General features: G+C 35.1%; 1 protein-coding gene across 1 annotated transcript in view; it reads left to right on the top strand.

Moving 5' to 3' along the window:
- The window catches only part of RARB (retinoic acid receptor beta), a 365,838-nt gene that overhangs the window by 15,232 nt on the left and 339,477 nt on the right, over nt 1-11,129 (top strand). The window lies entirely within an intron of this gene.

Raw genomic sequence — 11,129 nt, 5'->3', positions numbered from 1 at the left:
AAACAAACAACTGGAGACAACCTTCTAGCTAATAAAAAGTGATTAATTAAAATATAGAGAGAATGAAAATAATAAACAATCCTTTAAAATTTTAATGGAGAAATGAATATATAGACATGAAAATGTTCAATAGGAAAAGAAAAGTTATAGAATTAATAGAATTACGTTTTAAGTATTAAGAATATGTAATATTGTTCTCTTTTAACAGATATATATTGTATATGTTTGGGTGTTTATGTGGGTTTAGGACAAAGTCTGGGGAGCATATTAATATTTATTTCTGGGTAATGGGATTATCCATGATGTTTCTTTATCTTTATTCAGTGGTCATGACTATCTTGCTTATCATGGTACCTCACTACCTAGTTCTTGGCACATAGTAGGTGTTCACTAAATATTTGTTGTATGAATTAATGCATTAGATAATGATCTGTGGAATTAATTAAAATAAAATAGGGGAAACTTTTTATTGAACTAATACAGTTGTATTCCACTGAAACAAATATTCTACATAAGTCAGAATCCTTGTCTTCTAAGAGCTAAGTATCACATTGAAGGTATTCATGTCTGATTCCACTTACAAGGGAGTAACCCTTCAGAGAGACATTTGCATTTTGAAATGGTAACATTTAGCTAAAATCCTGACTCTACAGTGGTAGATTTTCCGAGGAGATAATTTTGGAATAAGAAAGTTTATACCATATGGTATCCATATAATCCATCCATGCCCAAGTCCACTTCTGTTTCAATAGATTTCAGATAAATTATAAATTATTATTAACATTACTGTCTATAAAAATCATAATTACCACCTATATGAAAAACTATACATGTTATCTCATTTTTCCTACAACAAACACATGAGGTATTTTTTAAATTAATTTATTTGTGTTTATCTTATTTTATTTGGGGAAAAGATTTTATGACAACTTACAAAAAATTGAATGCCCAATTTTTATAAATTGTAAAGAGTCCATTTGGGTTAATAGAAAATAAGTATGAGGAAAATTGGTTGAAACTAATTTGAGGCTGGCGCATTAAAATACATCCTCTGAGGTAGGTAATAAATATTGCTCAGATGACCTAAAAGTCTATCCCAAGAAAATAATTCACATGGTCATATAGTTGATAGGGTTCATAAAATGAAGTCACCCAGCCACCCAGAGAAACATAGAAGACCGTATCATGAAGCAAATCCTAACGACATAGTAAATCCAACTCTGTTTACATGTGTTTGTGTTTTTAATAATATAGGCCAAGTTAATCATTCTAAAGCTCAGTCAGTGAAAGCAGGTCCCTGTGGGATCCCACACAATGTCCCCCAGTATTTAGCTCTCTCACAATCTGAACTTAATCCAAAAATAAATATTAGAGTGTCAAGATAAATAAATGGTCTTCATAGCCTTTAGGCATTTCTCCATAAAAACTATTTTCCTCAGCCAAGGATTTTTGCAAACATTGAGAAGCCATGAATTTGAGGTTACTCTCCCTTGGTGAGGAGCTGAGGAGCTGAAAGCCTACCCTACCCCTAGGAACAGGGTTTTCACTTGCAGAACAATTTTGAATCAGCTCCAACAGACACCAGGTCATGGCAAAGGTAGAGCAGCATGTTTAAAAGCATAGACTTTGGGGTCAGAAACACCTCCATTGTGTCCTAGATGTGTGACCCTTGGATAAATCACCTCACCTCTCATCTGTCCTCCTGGCATTGTTATGCCCAAGTTTTATCTGCTTGGAAGTAGGGCTAGTGTGAAGACTGAATAAAAGGATGCTTGGGAGGGACTTTGCATAGAGCCTCAATTAGGTCCAATTTATCCCTTAGCATGGGTCGGTTTGTTTAATAGGGAGGTAAGGAGTTGGGGAAGAAGAGATACATGAAGAACTTGAAGATAAAGTAGAAATGGAATATAATAATATCTAGACCTAAGACTCTTCCTCATCGAAGAAAAACTACCTCAGCAGAAACCAATGTATTTTCCTCAATCAGATGAATTTTCTTTGGACGCTGGAAGGAATAGTCAAAGCATGTACTCTCATGTTCCCTTACCTCTCTCAGTCCCGGGCCCCAGACACACACATTCAACAAAAACACTAAGAGATTCTTTTCTGTTTGTTTGTTTGTTTCCAAATGATAATGTGGTCTTTTGTGTAGTCATTAAGGTACTGCTTTATACAACAATATGTTGTTGTTTTTATTTGGGGGGAAATATGAAGTATTTCCTAAACTTGTGGATCTTGCATTGCAGAGCACAGCAGGAGATGTTTAACTGGCAAGTACTCTCTGAGGTCACAATGTGCTACATTTTTTCATGGAAAGCTTCAACTGCTCAACTAAAGAATGCGTTTCTTTAACAGGCAAATGAAAAAGAGACTGTCAGGTGATTCCTTGAGGTATGCTTAATTAATTCCAATCTATTAATGACGGCAATTTTCTAGTTTCGAATGATAAATGGCAGCCCTTTCTAAAAGGCATCTCACAGAGAAAGGATCTTCTCCCCACCCCCAGATTTTTCTTTTCCCTTTGTCTGTCCATTGCTGCTCAGAATGAGCTCACATCAGTAATAGTCATAATGATTTACAAAAGTAACTCCTGTCTAATCAGTTGGGACCTGGAGTTTTTATCATATTGCCAGATGTGCCATCAAAAAAAATCATCCGGTTCAGAAACTTGTGATAAATCCAGTCAGAGTCAATTCATTCCCTGAAGGCAACTGCTTGGTTGGTTTGTATGTATTTGTGTTAGGGGCCTCACCCATCTTCTTCCTATTCTCTTTATCTGCCTTTTCCATTGTGTAGAAGACAAAAAAAAAAAAAAAAGAAAAAAAATCTGTAAATACAAAATTACTGGGAGGTTGGCATATATTGGAGACCCTAGCACAACTTTTGTTTCTCTCATGTTTTAAAAAGACATTTTAGTCCAATAAAAAGGGGAGGAGGAGAAAGTTTGAAAAGACCCACACAATCATATTTCTCATATAGACTCTGTCACTCACAATGCTGATGCCAACATTGCATAAATACTCAGACGTTGCCTGTGGGATAATACTCTCCCCTCTTTGATGAAAGTTCCCCTCAGAATTCATGTTTGCTTCCTCTGGATCCTCATCACATGAGTTTTATATCTCTAAGAAATAATTTTGGTGATTTTACCTCATAATGTGGTCAGTGGTTTAAACATATATTCCTCCCGCAAAACAGTCAACTAGTTAAGGGTAAGTCCCATATTATCTCCAAATTCACTTAGGATGGTGCCTTTCACCAGGGAGAGTCTCACTAATTTGTTGAATGAGGGAAAGAATCCAAAAATGGATGAATATGGGTTTTCATTCCAAAGCTTGAGGGGGAATAAATGGAAAGATCCTACTGAGATTTTAAACCACTTTGCTGTATTGTGTTACAGTAACTAAGCTGGGCAGTAACGGGGTAACTTGCATTGGGGGAAGACTTTAACTTGGTTTATACTTTCTTGCAAGATCTTGAAATGGTACCTCCCAAATTCTATATTCCTAAATTATGGTCTCTCGGTGGAGATTAAAATATCTATAATCCAGTGTAACAAGGCACAATTGTGTGCACTGATGACAAATTAAATCTTTGGGGGAAAAATTTCCCTATATTGTCTCTGATTACATAATCAAGGAATCTTACGAATTTGCTGATGTGCAGATTTTTCTTTAATGTAAGCAAGCAATGAAGGGTGGCTTGGAAACATGGAGAAAAAGAAGGGGGTTGGGAACATGGAGTCTCTTAGGGGAAGAGACTGGGTGTTGACTTAATACAGAGTCACAGCAGTTATTCCGGAAGCACTTATTTAAACAGCTTTGCAGAAGTGCAACAATGACTGAGCTTTGAATGTTCAAAATCTAATATTTACACAGTTCTTCATCTTTGGGTCTTATAGGGCATAAAGATAGTATCTTTGCCCAGGGACTTTGTGAATATCAGAATAGGAATCAGAAAACTTTTTGGTGTGATTCTTTAAGTTCAATTAAATAATGTCTCAGAGTTGGATATAGATCAAACAGAGTGAAGCACCATACCCTCTTGGGGCCCCTCATGCGCTAATTTTTCCCCAGATTTCCTGCTACCCTTTTAAAAGATTTTGCTTGATGGAAATCAATGTAATTGTTTAAAAACTATTGGTCAGTCATCTTGTGGAGTTAGCTAGGTTTTCAGGGACAATACAATAAAAAAAAAAAACACAAAAAACTATTAGATATTAGCCGCTAAAGTTAGATTATTTTCTCATATTTATTATTAGATACAATAGCCTATAGTTTATCTTTATTTTTATACATGCATTTATTGAATACAAATAGCTCATAAATGTTCTAATATTGAGACATCAGAATGTATCAGGATGTAATTTCTCTAAAATATTAAAATTAAACTGGAAAATTAAACTTTATTTTCCCACTTTTATTTTCATCGTGATCCATATGCATCCAAATTTTATATCATTATAGTCATAAAGCAAAGACAATTTTTACTTATGGTTTTTGTTTTTTTCTATTCCAAATGCATGCTGCTTGTTGCTCTGTTGGAGGTTGCTGAGGACATACTTGCTATGTATGGTATTACGCAGTTCTCTTTATGATCCATTATAGAGAAGAGATCTTTTCTATTTTCTATAACACAAATAATCATGTTTCTAGTGAGCAAAAAAAAAAAAGTTGTGTTTTTTTTAATGTTGTTTTTTTTCTTATGACCATGGAGATCCATTTGATGATCACATCTTCCTTTTTTGCATTGCTACCTAGCAGGCTTAGAATAACCTTTGTAGTCCACCTGAAATATAGGATTTACGAGAGACATTTTCCAGTCTTAACTCCCTTTTTACATCACACTTCCTTTTCCTCATTCAATTTTACATTTTCAACCAATTTGTTGTTTTCTTTCCGTTCATTTTATGTCATATAAGGCACTTATTCTTTATACAAGATATTATTTCTTTTATTATTATAATATATGCTTCAGAATTATTGTTTTGCTCTCTGTATGATATTCTATGGAGTAGAGGTAAACCATTATATGCATCTTTAGCACTTAAGTGGTTTCTATTTTTTCTACTGGTACACAAAATTATAACTTTTATATTCGAGTATCTTCTTTCCCCCATTTAAAACAAATTGGTTACTTTGGATAAATTTTCAAGAATGATATGACTTGTTCAAAAGTTAAATGCTGACAATTAATGTCAATCCAATTGTGTCCTTTTTTAAAAGTAGAGGGAGTGTTAATCCACAGTAAATCTGAATTTACAAATAGACTAAAGGATATAATTATTACCGAAAATTTACTTCTCACAGGAAGTAATTGGAATTTCATGTTCCACTCTGCTCGGTGAATATATCATCTCTGTGCAGAATTAGGTCAAAATGAATCTGGGCTTCAAAAATGTGAACACAGTGGAAATAACCTCCTTGATTCATAAAAGAGAAATTATTGAAATTAAGATACATCTACTCAATAAAATAATAGACACTAAATGTAAGCTTTTAGTATGCTTATAATAAGAATTAAAACTTTTTTTTATAAAGAACCTATTATGCTCTTTAGTAATTTAGCATTTAGTAACTCTCTTCACCCATCTATGTTTTCCATCAGTGGTTCTTAACTGGGGGGGTGGAACTGTCCCCCAGAAAGCATTTGGAAATATGTGGGAATTGTTTGGTTTGTCATTTACAAGTGAGGGCTGCCACTGGTAACTAATGAATGCCAGCCAAGGATGTTCAACCTCTGTCAATTCTGTATTGCACCAGACAATTTTAGTGCCACAAAACTAAACAAAAAACTTGTTCTGCTCAAAATGCTAGCAGCCTGCATTGAGAAACACAAGTGTCTATAGATTTGGTCTTACTGCAGGTTGAGAGCAGATGATTGACTTGGTGCTTGGTCCGCTGTAGAGAAACACTGAGCACCTACTGTGTGCCAGTCACTCCTCTACATACTCAGAATATATGTACATCTGGGAATGAAGCAAAGAGTCAGTCCCACATGACAGTCACATTCTAAAAAGAGGCTCTTAATAAATGTTGCTTCAGGCATATAGTTGGAAAAAGCAATATGTAAAGTTTCATTCACTATATGGCTGAATAAATAAGCAAAAGGAAACTTGAAGTTACAGGGATGGAGGTCTCAAGTGGTAGCTAACATAGCAAGCAATAGAAAAGCATTACATCATTTGTTCCATCGAACTCCGCTTTTGATCTTGACTGTTTTGGCTTAGTGTGTGTCTTCCTTTTCACATATCCCAACTTCTCCCAAACTCTTGATTTCACTTTCTGCCTAATCCAAAGAAAATTAATTTCTCATGGAATGGAGTCCGATCTCTCTTTGGTATTTATATACCTCAAAGATTGTTCCAATGTAGAAAGAAGTCTTTAAAAAATCAACTTTAAAGCAAAAAACAAATCTGTCTGCCCTGGTATAAAAAGATAAGAACATTAAAACATTAAGACCCTAAAAAGTTCAGAAATCACTTCTCTGTTCCATCAAATCACGATCTGGTTGTGCCTTTTATTGTTTTATATGTTTCAATTAACTCAATTGTAATTGCTTGTCAGCATTTCATTCTAAGCAATAAATTTGTCATAAAAAAAAGAGTAGAAATAATCAAATTTCATTGTTCGTCATTTTAGTGTTTATTCCCCTTATCTGTTCCTGCAACTTTGGAATATATTCTTTTGTTAACAGCTGTTGTGATATGTTTTATAGGGAGATAGTTTAACAATTTCCTTTCTAATTTTCTTTCAGTTTTATATGTAGATTATTGCTTTTTAGAGTAAGAAAGAAAATGATCAGATGGGAAAAGAAAAGGGAAGTGGAGGAGACTATATAAACATGTGCATTGTGAACAATTTATATGTTTATGTGACTTATTTATGTACTATACACTTATGCTCAGAATTAAAATATATATCAAAATATTTAAAGTTATTTATATTTATATGGTTAACCAGTTAGTAAAATTATTATTTAGTTATTCAATTTAGGCAAAAATGTTTTTGTATTACGGTAAGACTGTAGGATATTGTTGATATCTGTGAACCCCAGGATCAGATTATGGTAGTTGCTCTGCTCTGGACCTCTTTGAACACTCAGTGACATTCTCTTCTCTTGACTGTCTTCTGACTTCTTCTCTTTAAGGCACGCTCCAAGGAGAGTGGTAGAAAAGGGTATTAATTTATACTAAAGGGCAAATGACTAATATGACTTACTATCTTACAACTCCCATGGATATTTTATTTTAACAGAAACACAAGATTTAACCAAAAATAATATAATGTGACTCTAAAAATGCATGTTTGGTATCAATCAGTATTTGAAAGACAAGAGATATTGCTTGGTACAAAAGGTCTTTTTGGTACCACTGAAATCATATCACACAAACTGTTGTCTGTTCTCCCTATAGGTCTTGATATGAGAATTTCTTTTCCAAACAGTTTCACCTGCAGATATTTACTTCTTGAGAGCTTAGTGATTTCTCATCAATGCAGGCATTATTCTTGAAATCAGGTCACTTAAAAATATGCAATGTCTTATATACTCAATTTCTAGCACTGTAATTGGTAAAAGCTTTCTTATAGTAATTCACGGCTAAAGAAATAGATTTTTGATGTCATTGGATTTGGTTGGTAGGTTTCAGTGGTAACATGTTAAAGTAGTATTTGTTAATGTGATTCGGACATTCAAAGAAAGTACATGTGGCATTAGCTCAGTTATCCCCAATATCATATTCAGTTTGTGAATTTATTTCAGATAAATTTGTCAAATTTCATTCCTATTACTCTGCTTTCCATGTTTTCCGAATTCTCAAGCATTTTCTTAGCACCTTATAAAGTTCAGTGAGCTTAAAATGCTTTTTATGGAACAAAGACACATTAAATTTTAACTTGATAGTGAATTTCAGTTCAGTGGATTGTGTTGTACCATTGACTTATTGTGAAATTATAGCTGCATTCCCAGGACAAAATAAGGGGGGCTGGGGCATTGAGGTTAAATTAAAATTACATGTAGAAATTGTATCAATCTAATCACATATTCAAAGGAAAAACGATAATGTTTTCATAGCACATTTGTAATGATATATCCAAATGTAAACAACTTTCATAAAATACCCAACACTATATATATTTGAAGTATATGCAATCTATTAATTTCCTAGAATCAGTGTTTGTAACTCTGTTTAAATCAATTATTTGGTTGGTGAACTAATACAAACAAGGTTGTTGGGGAGTTTGTGGTTATATTTGCTTTGTTCTCCTGTTTGCTTCCAGTCATTTAAAAATTCTTCATTGTGGTCAGCACCTACCTGTAAAGTAGGTTAATAGAATTTTAAATTTTCAGTATCTCTTACATCTGTATATGAAATTTTCTCCATGAGACCTGACTTTTAAGCAGGGCATTCTTATGCATTACTATTATTGTATCTCTTAAGGCAAGCTATTACAGGCCAGGAAAAAACAAAAAACATTCCAGATGGCTCTGTCAGTTTCTTAGTTCAGGTTCTCTTAGAAACAGACTCTGAGGCAAAGGTATGAGTGCAAGTAGTGATATTACGAGATACAGGAAATTAGGGGTGTGGGGAGTTAAGACAGGTAAGAGAAGGAAGACAATAAAGTATGCATTATCATACAAATTACCGTGTGGACTCTGGTGCTTAATCCCACTGGCAGATAGTGTAGAACCTGCCTCTTTGAGTTACCCCACCCAATGGGGCAAGCAGCATGGTTATTTATCCAGCAGCCCACTGACTGCGCTTCTCAGGGAAGAATGCTCCTTGCTCAGTACTTCCTGACACCACACTCACAGTGGGAGTGGACTCAGATGGCCAGAGAAAGGCCTCTCACAAAGAGATTCAGGCGCTGGCAGTTGACATGTGCTGAAAGAATCTATTCCCAGGGGATATGGGCCAGTGTCCCCCAGTGATGACATCTGCTACAGTAGTTACTGATCCGTGACCTTTTGATCATCAGAGAAATATCAGACGGCCATCTCCCTGTATGATGACTAGCCAACTCACCACAAACACTTTAAAACAGGATAGAAAGTACCTACCCTCAGGTACCTTTTCTAGTGTATCTGATTACCCAAACAGCTGTATACTAGAGATGCTAACATAGCTGAGTGTTCGCCCAACTGTAAATTACCAGCACTGGAAATATTCCATCTTGGATGACCCCCATTGCTGGTTCTGTTTGTCCATGCAAAAAATTTAGATGACTGCTGTCCTTTCTATATTAAGTTGATATTTTAAGGCTTGTCCAAGTGAAATTTCTAATTCTAAAGAGGAAATCTCTCTTGCTTACTCAAGATTTTACTCTTAAATCATTCAGGTCACATTTTAACTTGCAGGTAAAAATGTATAAATTGCTGATGGCTTACAGTGCATATTTTGCTGTTTGGTCAGGGAGTAATGGGGTCATGTGTCTGGGGATGTCGTGCCAGCTCAGGTTTTGTAAATATGTTTTTATTTTGAGCCTTACCTGAAGAATTTCTAGGGATCATGCCCCATGCCTATCTCACGCACTCCCAGATAACTTTTCTTTCTAGCTTAACGTGTGCTTGAGGAACCATTTAAAAAGAAATACATTCCCAAATTAATAGTGTTTGGATACAGCACAATAACATAGTGAGACATACAATAATTATGTTGGGACTCATTCTGTACCCCAGAACTACCTCAATTCTTCCTGGAAAAAACAAAACATATTAGGGTGAGGGCTGCCATAGTGCTAGTGTGCTGTGCTCAGTTATATCTGATCATTTCCAGGAGATTCTCCAAACCCTGGCTCTACTTGTCCTCACCCACATTTACAACTTACCTAGACTGATGGCTACCGTGAGTGTGGGAATCAATTTGTAGTGACTTTGCATTCGTCTATCCCATGCCTGGGGCACGGAATATTTCTTACATTCGTGGCCGCTCAGTCATGTGAAAGTGGGTCACGATGAATTTCATGAAAGGAGGGGATTCGACTCCCAATACCTTTCTTTTTGTGGTTGTTTACTTCTCTCTGAATAAAGTAATATTTCAGTCTTAAAATCACAGAATCATGAAGTTACAATGAGAAGGAGCCTTCCAAATAAATTATCAGATTCAATGCCATTAAGCTGACGATAAGGATTGAGAGAGGACTCTGCTTTGCCCAAGGAACTACAACAGATCTGGAACGTGTACTCACCTTTCTTCTTTCCTCTTTCCTAGTTCAGTGTTCTTCTTACATATTCTGCGTAATACTAGTCAAAGCACATGTTAAACACATAGAAAAAGCAACTATTCCTTTTTGACCAGTGGTAATAACTAGTAAAATTACAAAACAAAAATAAAAATGCCAACGTTCCTCTTCCCTCTTGCTTCATTTTTTTCTATACTACTTAAACCTATCTGTATACCAAATCATTTACTTATTTTGTTCCTCTTCCTCTACTAGAATGAAAACTCCAAAAGAGTAAGGATATTTGCCTGTTTTATTCCCCGAGGTACTCCAAGCACTTCGAACAGCTTCAAGATGCTCAGGAAATATTTGTTGAATGAGTGAATTTATGCAATCCAGACTCTTTGTAGGGACAGCATATTTCATTGTTTTGAATTAAACCCTAAGGATCCAGAGACCCTGTTTCTATCAGAGGAAGTTAATTTTAGAAGAGGAGGAAGCTCCTATTCTAATATTCTGAACATTTGAATTCATCTATCAGAATAAATTCTATTTGGAGATCATGATTCATCAAAAGGCTCATCCACATATTGACAGTTGAATACTGATTGCTCAGCTTTATTCCAATGATGCATTTGAATTTCTACTGCTGACTTTTCAAGCAAGTCATGTGCTATCATTTTACATTTCTTTTTTCATATCTAAAAATTACACAGATAAGGCCTCCTTTAGCATGCCCCCCACACACACCAAAATCTAGAGTATAGTCTCATCCTAAATATCATCGCCATTCTGTCTTTGTTTAAAAAAATAATAGTCACCATGCTCTATATTGCATTCCCAGAGCTTATTTGTCTTCAGCTAGAAGTTTATGCCTTCTGACTACCTTCACTCATTTCACCTACTCCCCACCTCCTGCCTCTAACAACCACCATTTTTTTCTCTGTTTTCTTTATCCATTGATGGACA

This window comes from Rhinolophus ferrumequinum, chromosome 17 (assembly GCF_004115265.2).
Source record: "Rhinolophus ferrumequinum isolate MPI-CBG mRhiFer1 chromosome 17, mRhiFer1_v1.p, whole genome shotgun sequence".
Classification (NCBI taxonomy): Eukaryota; Metazoa; Chordata; class Mammalia; order Chiroptera; family Rhinolophidae; genus Rhinolophus; species Rhinolophus ferrumequinum.
This window is presented reverse-complemented; position numbering and strand designations above follow the sequence as displayed.